The following is a 15,008-nucleotide window of genomic DNA, read 5'->3' as shown; positions in this document are numbered from 1 at the left end:
GAGGCTGCTCTTTTTCCCACTTACTGGACTGTCTTTTTATTATAGACTCAGGAGTCTTCATTTGTCCTGTGTACAAATCCTTTGTTAGGTATACACGTTGCAAATACTTTCTCTTACTCTCTTTCCTATTCATTGTTTTAATGATGTCTTTTACTTTGAATGGAGTGTATTTTATTTCTGTGTTCATAGCCTTATTTTTCTGTGTTATAGGAAATATTTGTCTGTTAAAATTATGAAGGTATTCTCCATGGTTTCTTCTAAAAGCATTAGAGCCCACGCTTTACATTTAGGTACAGATACATATCAAATTATTTTTTATATATGGTGTGAGCAAAGGGTCAAGGTGAATTTTTTTCTTCTTTTGCAGATGATACCAAGTTGTTCAGGCACTATTTGTTGAAAAGGTTTTCTCTTCTGCTCTAAGTTTTGATCTTTATGCAAGTACCACAGTATCTTGATTACAGAAGATTAGTGAGTCTTGAAATCAGGTAATGCTAGTCCTAACATCTTCATTTAGTTTCAAGCTTGCTTTAGATATTCTAGGCCTTTTGCATTTCCATATAGCTTTAGAATCAGCTGGGAATTTCAAGGCCTGAGTGAACTTAACACAAAGGATAGTTCATGAAGAACTAAAGTCTTGGCAGTACTGGCTTTTCCTATGATGAAAGGATGTGTATTTAGGCCCTCTTTAATTCCTCTCAGCATGTTTTATATTGCTCAATGGCCAGGTCTTATGTATCTTTTATTAAAGTTAATCCTAAATACTTTATACTTTAATTTTTAATTTCTTTGCATAAAATCAAATAACTTTATATATTAAAATTTATCTTCAGCATTGTTGAATTCACCTGTTTTAATAGTTTTCAAAATTCTATATAAGATACTCTATGTAAACAACTATATAACCTGAAAATGAAGACAAGTGTACTTATTCCTTTCTGATACATGTGACTTCATTTTACTTAACTTTTTGCACAAAACTCTGTCTTTACCCTTTTATAATCTGTGTATCGTAGAAAACATATATAGTGTGTGTGGGGGGGTGTCTGGCTTTTTATCGAATCTTAATAAGGAGGAATCTATGCCTTTTTATTGAATCTTAAGACCATTTACATTTAACGTAATTACCAATGCAGTTGGGTTTAAATAAGATGGACGTGCTATTTGTCCTGTTTTCTGCTCCCCTTTCTCTCTTTTTCCTTTCAGATTAAGTATTTTTAAAATCAGTATTCTACTTTACCTTTTCAATTAGCGTATGCACTATCTATTGGCTTATGTCGGTTTTATTTCTTAAGTGTCATTTTAGAATTTACAAATTCATCTTTGGTTTATCAAAGTCTGCCCTCAAATAACATTACACTTGCTCACAATAACATAAAGAACCTTACAGCAGTATATTATCATTTCCCCAGTCCTACCTTTTATACTATTGTTACTCTACTTCTACATATATTATAACCCCCAAAAATCATTATTAGTTTTGTTGTGAAGTAATATCTTTTAAAGAAACTAAGAAAACTGAGAAATAACTTTCATACTTTTCCACATATTTCCAGCCACCCAGAACACTAAAACACCTGTACTAGAATATCTGTAGCATCATCACTTATAAAGGCAAAAAAAAAAAAAAAAAAAAAAAAGGTGAGAACCCGCATTTCTATAACACAGCGTAGGAAACAAATTATGGCAAATTCACAACATGGGATACTTAACAGTAGTTATTAGTAAAAATCTCCACGGGATTCAAAAATAGAGGAATCTCATGACAACGTTGATTGAACAGGGCAAGTCACAGGAAGATATCGGTATTACCCCCTTCGTATGTAACGGCAAACATGGGGCCGCGAGGAGGGAAGGCAGACACGGCCAGGGAGGGCACACAGGTACTTGGCAGTGCTGCTGGTGCTCCATTCCTTACCCGGTGGGTGGGTGGGGGAGGGGCATCGTGAACCTTCCCTTTATTATCAGTACCTCACAAACCCCGTAGGAAGTTTCTTTTATCTGAAGCAAGTATTTCACTAAAATCATGAAAATATCAACTTGCCTTCAATGTGCTCAACAATTAAGGAGGCTCTTGAAACTGCTCCTGTCATCTGATAAGAAGTGATTCAAAAAGGTTGTTTGGTTTTCTTGTTCTTCCTGGTGTTTAGATTTTACACAGGAGCGGGAAGAGGAAGAAATATGCAAGCATCTCAGTGCCACACACACTGCCTCTTCCTCCTCTGCTCACACTTTCCAAAGGAGCCCTTAGCACCCCGACCTCCAAGCCCCCCCCACTTCATCCCAGCGGCCTGGTTTACGCTCCTTCAAAGCGCTCACATCACTCCCCCAAGAGTCTAGGGGATGCACATCATATACATGTGTATCTATTTCCCACTGGCACAGAAGCTCCTTAAGGCCCAGAATTTTGTTGTTCTGTGCTATTTCCAGAGCCTACACGAGGGCTTTGCATGTAGCTCAATGGGTACTTGTCCAACAAATGATGAGCTGAACTTGGGTCTTCATGGTCAGGCCTAGGGCTCTGTCTACGAGTGGCATCTGTCCCCACCCACTCATGGGAGGCCTGGAGTCCCGGCCCTCACCACTCAGGATCATCTCCGTTTCCTCCCAATTGATCTTTACTTTGAAGACGATGACTTTTTTTTTTTTTTTTTTTTTTTAAGTCTGGGAAAAGAATTCAATACATGTATTGTACTGAATTTCTAGGCTCTCTGCCCCCAATGTATAAAATGGAATAACTAATCAAGGGTCATTTAACAACCGTGTCCAAGGCACTTGGGAAGGGGGAATCTGGACACCCCTCCATACTTCCATCCATCTGCTCTTTGGAAAAAGGGGCCAGAGCACACTTGGTCCAGGGAGGGGAGGGCCACACAGCCGCTGCTGCCCCAGCACACCTCCCAGGGGTTTTCTACAAATCCTCCCAGGGTTTTCTGGAATCTCCTCAAGTGTCCAAAGGTCACCCGGGAAGGCTAGGTCATTTTTATGGCAGTTCCATAGGCCAGGGCTCTCCAGACTACACTGTGGGGAGCATCAGCCATCCCCAGGTGCTAACAGGGAGAGGAGCTGTGGAGAAGGTTCTGTATTTGGGGAGGTTCAGGAAATTCATAAACTACAGAACCTTCTGACCATCGAGGTATACACACCGTACTGAATGAAGGGTGTGTCTCAGGAGTCTGGCTCAGCTTTGCTTACACGTTCCCAAGCTTCTGCTGGTGGTCACGCAATCTTTCCTGGTGAGACGTCTTAACATCCGGTAGAACTGAGGTTTTACCAAGTGACCTAGATCTGCTTCCTCTGGAGTTAAATGTACATCTGCTCCTTTCTTCCCTAAGCCCATTTGTGCTCAGCTGTCCTCAGAGCCCTGGGAATCCTCTGCTCAGGGCTGCGGCAAATCCGGGGACAAGGGAATGGCTGAGTGTGGGTGTTATTTTGCTGGTTTCCCGTTGCCGAGTGTGGGTAGGACACAGTGGGCAACGACACCCTCGGCCGAGCGCTGCAGGGGTCTGGCAGGAGGAGCAGAAACGACCTTGTCTGTCAGAAAGACAGGCAAGCTGTAAAAAGTTCTCAGAGGATCATCCTGCGTGCTCTAAGAGACAGCAAACACGGCTCAACTCTCTGATATAATAAACTCAGGGCTTGAAGTCTTGCTTCTAGGATCCAAGGTTAAAACTGCCGAATTTAGAAACTCAAGGGTTTTGCAAAAGCGCTAGAGGCTGCCTGCAGCAGGCTAGAAGTGGTGCGCGTGCGGTGCCCGGGGCCTAGCACAGCTGCACCCCAAGGTCACGAGCAAGGCCTCAGAGAAGCGCTCTGCCCCTGGGCTTCAGGTGGCTTGAGGGCAGAGTCTGCAGCAACCCCCTGGGGGCAGCCAGCAACCTCAGGATTCGGGACCTGTTTAGACCTCTGCTTGTGGTCCTGATCTCAGCAAAGGGTCCCCTCTGATTTTCCACGTAAGGTTCCACCTTTCTGAATCACCTCCACCCTGCACCCCAGTTCTACCAACAAGCACGGCTATATGATGTATGGAGAGAAAAGGCAGGCCCGGTACGGTCTTCGCCAGAAGTTAGCCTGCGCGCAGGAAGAGCAACGTCCTCAGTAAACCCCTCACGGGGGCTTCTGCAAAACGAGGAGACCAGACAGTAAGGAGACAGAAGGCCCTAGAGGCAGGACCAGCAGGGGCTCAGGCTTCGAGGGAGGCGAGAACCGCGAAATCCAGGCCTGCGCGGCCTAGACGCAGAGCAAGTGTGACGCCTCCCACTTGCAGGCAGCGCCTGGGCAAGAGGCCCCGTGCTCTCCTTTGGAGGCCTGACTCGCTACCAAGGAACAGAACCTCCAAAATCACTTACAGGAGGCTTTTAATGGCTTCTCCTCGTAAGATTAAAGTAACAAGAAACAAATGATACCAGGAATTTGTTAAGAAACACGAGGCACATCTTTCTGCACGTGTCGTGTCATTGAGACTTGGCTGGCCCACTGTCCCACATCCCCTCACTTTCTATTCTGCAAAGCCAAGAGCCACGCTTATGAGGATGGGCCCAAACCACGGCAGCTGAATCAAAGGTCGGAAACGGACAGTGAAGTGCGTTCAGTGCTGGAAATGGCGACAGCTGACACCTCACAAACATCTCCCACGGCGGTCAGAGCCAGGTGGCCCGGCCTCCTGCAGCACCAGTCTGACGGCAGATAGCCTCAAGCTTAAACCCGAAGTGCGCGCATCCGTGTTTCTCCAGAGGACGTCCCACATCTAAGAAAGCCAAATGTTATCTTCAGGGTGGGTGTGAATGAATGAGCAAAGCACCAGGCATCTCCAGAGAAGCTTCAGGAAGGGCAACCTGGCGGGGCTGGTCTCCATCAGAGCTGAGACAGGTGGGAGGGCCCCTCCCCTTCCCCGGCTCTGCAGGGAGTTCTCCCCAGACACCCTGACCCTCTACTGTGGCTCAGTGTGGCCAGCCCGCGGGGACGCAAGCTGTGTGTCCCGTAGCCACTAGGCAGGGTGTCCTTGCCAAGTTCTGTTGAATGTCTAGAGCACTTCAGAAGACTTGGTTCACAACGCCGGGCAGAGTCTGCTCACCACGAGGGTCGCTAGGATTCTGGAGAGCACCTTCTATCTGCTGCGAAGGCAGCAGGGGCTCCCTGCGCTGGGTCTCTGGAGGTCTCATTTCCCCCTCAGGACCCCTTTACACGTCGCTGCTGTCACCCCGCCTTACACACGGGCCATCAGAGGCTCAGAAAGCATGTTACTGGTGGGACCGTGTCCTCCAAAATTCAATGCTGAGGTCCCAACAACCAGTAGCACCTGACAAAGCAACTATTTGGAGAAAGGGCCTTTAAAGAGGTGATTACGAGGAGGCCGTTGGGGGACCCTGAGCCGTCTGACTGGTGTCCCTGTAACGAAGAAAGGAGAACGTGCAACGCGACCCCAGGGGCCTTTGTCCCTAAAGGGACCCACGCAGGGGAGGCAGGCGGGCAGCTCGGGAAAAGCCTGGACCCTGGACTTGCAGCTCCAGAGCTGTGAGAGAACAGAGAGAACACACTTCCGCTGCCCAAGCCACCCAGCCCGTGGCACGCGCTCCCACAGTCCCGGACAAGGGGCGCCGGCAGTCCCCGCGCTGGCTCTGCAGGCCTGGTGGAAATGGGGGTGGGGAGCCCCCAGGCTCCACGCAGGCCGAGCACGGGGCCTGAGGTCACACATGCGGGCAGGGCCGCACGGAAGAGCGCCTAGAGGCTCAAGGGAGCATCCCTCACCAGCTCACAGACCTGGGCTGGGTCAAGGTCAGCAGGGATGCTGGAAACATCCCTCAGGTCGGCCCGGCCCGCTCGGCCTGAAGATCCACCCTTGAGAACAGAGGGCTGAGGGGGCACAGGCCTCACTCGGCTCCTCCGGGAGGTGGCCCTGGTTCTTCCAGGTCTGCGGTCACATGGGGCTGCTGGCTTCTGAAGGGCCCCGGGGAGCCTCAGCCCTCGCACGTTCGTCCTAGGTCAGAGCAGCAAGTCCCCACCCCTCACCCGGGCCTGCTGGCTGGTGGGGGCAAGCGCGGATTCCCACCCGTGGCTCTGGTCACATAAGCGGCGTGCACTTTGTAGGGTACCAGAAGTCTTAGCCTGAAAATCAAGACATTACCTCAGAGGCCAAAGCGGAGGCAAGCAGCCTGCTCTTGGGGTCGAGCTGTGGTCAGCCTCGGTCAGCTGGCTAATGCCGTGAGCCCTGTGCGCCTCTCTCACCGCACGCGAACTTCCCCAGAACCCTCCAGACTGGCAAGGCGAGCCTGCGTTCTCCGTGCACGCTGCTCGGCCCTCCCTCACTCCAGCCCTACAGACTGGCGCGGGGTAGGAGCGGTGAGCACCGTCAACCTTCACACCGAGGAGAACGGCTTTTATTAATACAAATTGGGCCATTAATACTATTTAAATGCATTAGCTTTAACACAAATAAACAAGATCTGCCGGTGAAACTTTAAAAACGAATCCTGTATTCTGGAAAAGGAAACCCAGCCGGTGAAGAAGCAGGGGCCCCCAGCCAGGTGTTAACACTGAGAGACCGCGGGAGCCTCGCGTGGGTCCAAGGTGCAGGCTGTGAGGAACATCAAAAGGTGTTAATGGTTTCAATATTTATCTGCTGCAGGGAAGCACTCTAAAAAGAAGACAGAAAAAAAAAATTCTGCTAATGGCTGTGTCTTTGCCATTAAAATGAAAAGCTTAATGCATCTTATAATCAGAGGACAATTTGCAAATCATTAAGAGAAATGTAAAATTCCATTAAAATACAAATCAAGAGACTCTCCCTGGACTAATAATCTTTTTGATATTATTTTGCATTTCACTATTTCTGTTCCAATACCCAGGCCCCACAAATGATCAGTTCCTGAACATGCTATTTACCACAGCCTACTTCTTTAACGAGACCAAGAGAAGGATAATCTGCTATTCAGAGCAGGTACTAATGAAGAATTCCATATATTCTGAAATTTAATTAAAACCCCAAAGATTTCAAATTAGATGCAATTTGAAATGCCTGGGGCAGAAATACATGCACTTGCGTGGCGAGGGTACCACGCTGAAAGTTGATACCGTAATTGGTCTTGATGTATTTTTGTGTTGCTGGGCTGAAGCACAGAACTCATAACCATATAAAAATTCTCTGTAGATTACCTGCTCATTGAAAATGCCATCACTCAGGTAGTTCTCCACTAAATTACCATGCCACTAAAATGCACAAAGTGATTCGCAGAGTAGAGTGGCACAGCTGGCCGACGCTGCCAATGAGTTATGCATGCGTCAACGCGGCCTTTTTTCTTAGTAAAATATGCTCAGTTGAATATTAAAACATAATTGGCATTCAACCTAAGCAGCTTAAACCATTCCGTTATCTTCCTTTAAACCGATTTGGCTCCTCCACAGTTATTTTCAAGGATGCGATTCACAAACTAATGATGCCATCATACTCAGCTAGATTTCGCTGTTTTACATTGGTCATAAATAGGCACAGTTTCTAAGGCCTGCCAGGGATGGCCTTTAATATTAGCTGCTCTTGAACATCAAAGGCCCAATTCTTGAGGAAAAAAAAGGCGGGGGGGGGGAGGACGTGCCATTTATGTTGGTTCTTGCATATCTTCTTCTAAACAGAGGAAGAGCTGCGAATTTTCTCTGAAAAGTATGTCTTGGCCAAGCAGTGAGCTCGAGGTCGCATGAGCTCAGCTCCTGGGTTTTCCTCAAACTGTCTAAGGAAAGGCTGAAAAGAAGATCATGTTGCCGGACCACCGTGGCCCAGCCGAGGAAGGAGCATGCATTTTTAGAAAAAGCAGACAATGTGTGTACACACGCACGTCTAGGGATGGGTCCTTTACACAGCGTGTTCTGTGCGACAATTAAGAGCGGTCCTCAAAAAAATGCAAAAGTAGTTGCCATAGTAACGAAGATACTGTAGCTTTTGAAGCTGGGGGGGTGGGGGGTGGGAGCGGGCAGGACTCACCAGGGATCCTACTTTCTGAAACACTGTCGCTGTTTACCTTAATATTTAGAGAACAGGAGAAATCTCATCTGATTTTCATAACTTATCACTCGTAACTGAGATGTATTTTAGGCTAAAGACTTTCCTTCCCCTACTTCATTCTCCAGTTTCCTTCTTGAGACGCACTGTGTTTGGTGCCATGAAGATACAACACGATGCCCCAGCGTGCCGAGCCTCAGGAGGTCTGCTCCGTCCTGGTGACTCCACCAACGCACGAATCACACGGCTACGCCAATGGCCTTGGAAAGAGATCAGATCTTCCCATTCTGACACGTACACACAACCTGTAAATCTTGTATTCTGAGTCGGCCCGAACATAAGGGTTGCAGGTAAAAATCATAGGTGATGAGGCATTTAAATAAGTAATACTTTTTACACTTTTGGCTCCTACAAATAGCGTTACAGTGTTACTGCCATTAATGTACTAACATTTATATATTTAATGTATTGATAATTTACAGTCCAATTCTCTATACATTTTTTATTAAAATATAATTTTCTCCATAAACCCAGGTGGTAGAGAGAATCCTATTTATTACTTCTTGGATGGTATAAAAATGCATTTAAAAATGCATTAACGCTGCCTGTAAAATGTGAATATACAATACTTTATGACAACAAAAATATTTAAACATTCTCTTTGGAAGCAACACATGTTAATCTAATGCCTACAGTGGGAATAAAAATTTTGAAAGCACATTTAACTGAAAAGTCTGTTTTTCACTTTAAAATATAGACCTGATAGAAAATTCCTACTTTTCAAAGCCCATTTAAAATGGAAAGTTGAGGAAACAGACACTGTAATTTTCTTTTCTCAGTAGGTAGAAATCTGATACTCTGCTGCTCCGAGGTAAAGAATACCCATACGTACCCAACACAAGAACACAGTCGGTGATCTTCTTAAATGCGTGAACATAACGAGGGTGAAACTTTCGCCAGTTTGCTGTTTAATTATTGTGCTAGATGTAACAGTTACATTGTAATGTATTTTCCCATAAAAGCTACACTTGTAACAATTTCAAGTATTATTTATTTGCAAAAGAGATCCCGTTAAATCCTACACAAAGTCTGAAAGTAGCTGACTTTCAAACCACCTTTTGGTTACCTTTTAAGCTTGGTTAAATTATACTGTGACCCCGGTGGCCTTCACTAAAGACATTCTCAAGTTCATTTTTTTTTTTTTTTTGCCTGATTTATGGAAACCTCAGGGAACACAGGCTCTGACCACCTCCCCATATTTAGGATGGAACTTTCACTGAACTAGGCTTCCCATGAGCCCATGGTAATTACGATTTATCAGAGGGCTCGCGGCACAGGAACACCACACGTGCTCTTGGGTCTGGCAGGCTGTGATTCTGGTCAGACACTGCCAGCATCTCGGAAGCTGGTGTCCACGGACAGACTCAATTCTCCTCTGTGGGAGGGGGCACATACTACAACTCCTAGGGTAGGTCCAAGGGGACACTCTGGGTGATGTGACCGTTAACCTCCTCCGCAGCAACCCCAGGACTGGATCTACATTAGACGTGTGGGGGACGAAGCTGGCATCCAGAACCTGAAGCAACCTCTTCCCTTTGTCGTCTTGCTTCTGTTGTTCAGGGGTCTCCCCCAGAATCTAAAACTTCATGCACCCAGACGCTTCAAAGAAGAACCACACTTTTGGGCCACAGGTAAGGGCACACCTCCCAAAGGCTCTGGTCAGCTCTGTCAACACTCTACCAGGAGGTGTCCTGGCAAAGTGACGCACCTGGGAACACTCTTGAGGGGCTCACTGTCATGTGACTTTGTAACCTGATGGCACAGATGCTGATGTGCAGCCAGCCTTGCTCACACCTTCCAAATCACAAAAAACGAACAGCACACTGGCTCTCGCTCCTCCTCACGTGGCCGCGGGCAGAGTTCGAGATTAGGCAGACACATGGATACGTAACCTAGAACTTCTAGAAGTTGTTAAGTACAACAGCAAGAACAGCTCTTAAATATGCAATTCTAGGCCTCAAACAAAAACCGTTATTCAATCAGAAATGTCAACCTGAGCACAGAGTGAAGCTCTAAGAGTCTGATCCATTTCAACAAATTCCTCCAGAGCGAGCAGTAATTCTCAAAATCGGGGAAATGTATGTATATGATGCACACACTTATACGTGTGATGTGTACATACATACACATACATGCAAATGTGTGTGCGTGTATCTGTATTTGCCCATATTTAAGATTTTTGACGTGTCTTTGGAGGGTGAGAAGTACAGAGATTGTAGGCATAACACGAACAGTCTAGAGCGTCCTGGTACACACACTCCCAGATGAAGGGCAGGAGATAGGAGAGCAACTTACAAAGCTGTTTGTTTAAATGAATCATTGCTGACACTAAAAACTTCTCATCCAAGATGTGGTCGCATAGTACAAAGAATAAACAAACACCAAGGACAATTACCAGGCAGGAAACAGCATAATACAATAGGAAATGATGAACTAAGACATAATCTGAACTTCAGGCTCTCTGGCCTGTGAAATTCACCAATATGCCAAAGTGTAGTTGATCCGTCAAGTTGAAGAGCTAAGGGTGAAGTATGCTGACTGCTTCTGAGCTGGCCTGGCTGGACCCCCGCAGACAGAGCCAGAAGCAAGCAGGACCACGGCCACGGCCTACAGAGCCAGCACCCCTCGGGTGCCCCCAGGGAGCACCCACCCTGCCAAGTGCCTCTCCTTTCTGCTCAGGCTGGGAGCCCCTGACCCGGAGAAACCCTCAGTGTGGATGCAGAATTCCGGTCATCTAACACCGATTCCGCTGTGGAGCTACAAATGATGTGGATATTCATATATGCAGACAGGGGCCAGGAGACGTGATGAGCCCATGCAGGGCACTGCTTCCTGTCCACAGGAAACATTCCCAGGAAAGCAAGGTGTCACAGCCAGGCAGAAGGGGCAGTGGAGAAACCATGTGCTTTGAGAAAAATGGTGGCTTCTGGTGCTGTGGGGAGGGGTTCATGGGGACCGATTATCAGGCCCTGAAAGGGTAAACGTCCCCAAAGAGGAAGGCGGCTCGTTCACAACCTTGGTCACTTGCAGGGCTCACTCTACCTCTCATACACCATTTACTTTCAGGGTTCACGCCTACTTTTGTTCATAAACACCCCCACCCTTACCCTCTTCCTTGTGGCTCCAAACCACACACGTGGGGGGGCTGCTCCTGATTCGAGACCTTGACCCGGGTGCCTGCCACCCCCTCCTCCCAGGCTACTGATCCGCACCTTTCCCAGTGCTGGCCTCAGAAGGCCTTGGGCCAGATTCCCACATCTGCTGCTCCCGAAAAGCAGCTCAGCAGCTCTAGGGTTGGAAGAAGTACATTTTCACCAGCTGTTTCTCTCCCACTTAATTTAAGTGCCGTGTTGTTAGCTTGTTCTAATCGATAAGTGGGCACTGGAAGGTTTACAAACCTCCTAGCCCTACTAGGTAACAACATAGCAAGGCCAGCAATTTTTATAATACGGGAGGACCGTGACTGCTACCAACCAGAAACCGTAAATGCCATCACCTATTTTAGTTATTATCTTCTCTTTAATTTGCTATTATTTTTTTTTTTAAGTCCAGGGGAAAATACCAGTCCAAACTTCCTGAAAGCACAAAGCTGCCTCCTGCTGTGTACGTGTAGGGGAGGCTGAGACAAAACCCTCCCCTGCCGCACCCTCTGCAGACAGACCCGGGCTGTGTTCAGGACTCACAAGAGCAAAGGTGAAGGGCAGTAAAGCAGGCCCCGGGACACGGACGGGAAGGGGGCTCAGCGCCTTCTTCCCTGGGGAGACAGCCTGGCTGGGGAGGCCGGGTGTGCTGTGCATTTCGTGGACGTGAGTGACGGCAGGAGGGCAGAGGAGCCCTTGTGCCCCATGAAGGCTGCGGGGGTGGGTGGGTGGGGGGAGCGCGGGCATGATTAGCCCTTGCTTGGCTCTCAGAGGTGGATTTTTAATATTAAAGGACTGTCTCTGGTAAGGACTCGAGGTAATGATGCTATTCATTTCCTCATTGTCCAACTGCCTTCCAGGACCCACACACGGCCTCCACTGGAAGGCACACCGCACAGTGGGACTGTCTTCCAGGATAGAGTGGGGAAATTAATTAATTCACCCTGGAAGGGCCTTTCCCGTGAGTCTCTGGCAGGGCTTTCAGAGGAGGCCCCTTGGAAAGAGGGTGTTCGACAGAGATACACAAACACAAGGATCCTTTTCGAGGCTTTGTAAGAGAAGTTACAAAAAAACTACTCGCCGGCAGGTTTAAAAAATGCAGATTTTACTACTGTCATGCAACTGGATTTCATAGCTACGAGCTAATAGCTGTGACGAAGGAATTATTAAAGTGTTAAATATTTCATTTAAAAGGGAACATTGCAGTCACTTTGAAAAGAAAACTCAGAACTCATCTGTTGAAAACCATCATCTGTGAGACGACATTGGAAGCAGCAGCTGGGGTCCACCACCATCCGCACACCGCGGGGCTTGCACCGGACTCACACCGTGGGGCTCTCTCCCTGCAGAGTTCACACCCCACACAGCGCCACGCACGCTGCAGGGCTCACGCCATAGGGCTCACACCGCCACCCGCACCGCCAGGCTCAGACGGCAGGGCTCACGCTGCGGGGCTCACCATGGGGCGCACACTGCCTCGGACGGTGCAGGGCCCGGGCCACCACGCATACCACCGGGCTCGCAGCGTGGGGCTGCCTCATGTGGGGCCACGGTGCGAAGCTGGGCCATCCATGGAGGAAGCCCCCATCCCAGCCTGGCAGAAGCTGCCCAGCGCCCTGCAGACTGTGCAACCGCCCCTGCTCAGAGCACCCCTACAGACAGGAGAGCTTAGAAGGGGAAAAAAGCGTGCACGCGCATTCTGAGTCTGAAAGGTGGTCGTAGTTGCCCCAAAGGCTGCTCTCCCTGAACTCTGTGAATCGCGCTTCCGGCAAAGTGCGGCTTTTATTTTCCCAGCTGCTTTGCCACTGACAGATAAGGATGTAAAGATGCATATTATACAAAGAAGTCACGTTATTTTTAGTAAATAAATACAAAGTTGGAGAACGTTAACAGGAAAGAACTTTAACATTTCATTATAAAAGAAACATTAAGATTTATTTCGAGAGTAATGGTTTCGTTAAATAACCGTTTCTTGGAGAAAAATGAATTCAAAACCAAGCTGACCTTTGCAAGAACTTGATAAGGGAGCACCTGACCTCCTGAAAATGCTCCCCAAGACTGCTGGTCCTCAGAGTGGCTACCGCGAATGATCATGCTGATACTGTATTATTTTCTTTGTAATTAAAAAAAATTTTTTTAATGTTTATTTATTTTTGAGACAGAGAGAGACAGTGCATGAACGGGGGAGGGTCAGAGAGAGAGGGAGACATAGAATCTGAAACAGGCTCCAGGCTCTGAGCTGTCAGCACAGAGCCCAACGCAGGGCTCGAACTCATGAACCATGAGATCATGACCTGAGCCGAAGTCGGACGCTCAACCGATCAAGCCACCCAGGCGCCCCGAATGCTGATACTTTAATAAAGCAGATTAGCAAAGGGCAAACCGCCTCAAAACTCCAAAAACAACCCACTTTTTTAAAGAAAATGCTCTCTACTAAAAACACAATATCCCAAGAAAATGAATGCATCTTGGTCAATACTTGCTTTTCTTCTAACTCCCTCAACAGCACCCCGAACTTCACTCCAAGTAACTGCAGCCTTCCCTTCCCACAGAGAAACCCTATCTGTGGCGGCTCCAGAAAAAGGCAGCCACAGAGACTTCCAGACTTCTGGTCAGGATAGACAGCTTCATGGTTCCTTGGCTGAAACACCCAGACAATTAACTTGTTACTACTAATCAATCTTGGAGGATTTCCAAGAGAAGTGGAACTATGTGAAATTTCCACTATTTGTTAAGTTTTAACCTACAAAACTGGCAATTTTATACGCTTAACTCTGTGTGTGTGTGTGTGTGTGTGTGTGTGTGTGTGTGACCCGCCTTACAAAATGAGCCAATGGTGAATGGTGTACTCATCTCACAGCGAGCCTGAAACGGTGAAGCAGTCTGGCCCGTGCAGGAGAGGGGCCCACGGGATGCAGCACAGGGGTCCCCGGTCCTCAGGCCAGCACCAGAGGAAGAGCAGGTCAGGGGGCTGGAGCGCAAGGGTGGCCACAGTCAGGATTACATTTTTAAAACATACTGAAATAGGCAGGCCTGGCCTAAATCTCAGAGGCAAGACCATGATGGAAAAATGATATGCCAAGCCATGTCAAATGTGTTCAAAAATTAAGACGCACAGAAAATAGAATTTGTTAAAAAAAAAAAAAAGCATGTATTCCATATTGAAATGTACCCATGCCTCCCAGTTTGCAAAGGTTTCTTTCTTTATGTTAAAGCACAGCTTCCAGAGCCTCGGAGCCTGCCGGAGGATTTTCCTTGCACGGGACCCGCCCACCCGCCATGATTTCAGCGTTGCCACAAGATCCAAAGTAGAAACAGAGCAAAGCCAACTACCACTGGCTGGAAAGGGGTGTTACCACATCTGGGGGTTAGTGCCAATTAACTCCGTGTTAGCAATTGTATTATAACCATCCACCACCTCCCCTCTTAAACCGTAAAATCCCCACACCTGGTCCCTGCCTGGGAGTGAGCGATTGAGCTAAATTAGAAAAACCTGGCTTGCACATGCCGAGGCGTGGGAAATCCCGGCCCGCAGCAACCACTGACTGTCAGGAGGCGGGGCTGGCCCAGGGGACCCTGTCTCCCCGAAAGCTGGCTAGGAGGATCTCGCCCCAGTTGGAAGTGCCCGCCAGCACTGTGGGGCTCGCCCGACGGAGAAGGCTTCTAGGTTGGCTTGGATGGCCTTCATCCTTACCCCAGTGGCTGCTTCCGGCTCGTCCTGGTCACTGACCGTGACCGGTTAGCCGAGCAGAGGCCGTGGGCGTTGGGGCCCAAGGCCAGGGAGGCAGGATAAGTGTGGCCAGTCCCAACCCTCTTCAAAC

The 15,008-nt window shown here is 48.0% G+C and overlaps 1 protein-coding gene and 1 long non-coding RNA gene across 23 annotated transcripts in view; one reads left to right on the top strand and one right to left on the bottom strand.

Moving 5' to 3' along the window:
- The window catches only part of MGMT (O-6-methylguanine-DNA methyltransferase), a 298,692-nt gene that overhangs the window by 29,261 nt on the left and 254,423 nt on the right, over positions 1 to 15,008 (bottom strand). The window lies entirely within an intron of this gene.
- Positions 1 to 15,008, top strand: part of LOC111557132 — a 32,907-nt gene that overhangs the window by 2,839 nt on the left and 15,060 nt on the right. For 3 of the 6 annotated variants that reach the window (XR_006587418.1, XR_006587416.1, XR_006587417.1), the window contains exons 2-5: positions 8,116 to 8,337; positions 8,827 to 8,931; positions 9,507 to 9,678; positions 14,403 to 14,554. This is a non-coding gene — a long non-coding RNA (uncharacterized LOC111557132). The remainder of the gene's footprint in view (positions 1 to 8,115; positions 8,338 to 8,826; positions 8,932 to 9,506; positions 9,679 to 14,402; positions 14,555 to 15,008) is intronic. The other 3 variants (XR_006587421.1, XR_006587420.1, XR_006587419.1) reach the window with 3 other exon arrangements.

This window comes from Felis catus, chromosome D2 (genome assembly GCF_018350175.1).
Source record: "Felis catus isolate Fca126 chromosome D2, F.catus_Fca126_mat1.0, whole genome shotgun sequence".
In the NCBI taxonomy this organism is placed as follows: domain Eukaryota; kingdom Metazoa; phylum Chordata; class Mammalia; order Carnivora; family Felidae; genus Felis; species Felis catus.
Note: the sequence above shows the minus strand (reverse complement) of the source record. Positions and strands in the feature narration are given on the sequence as shown.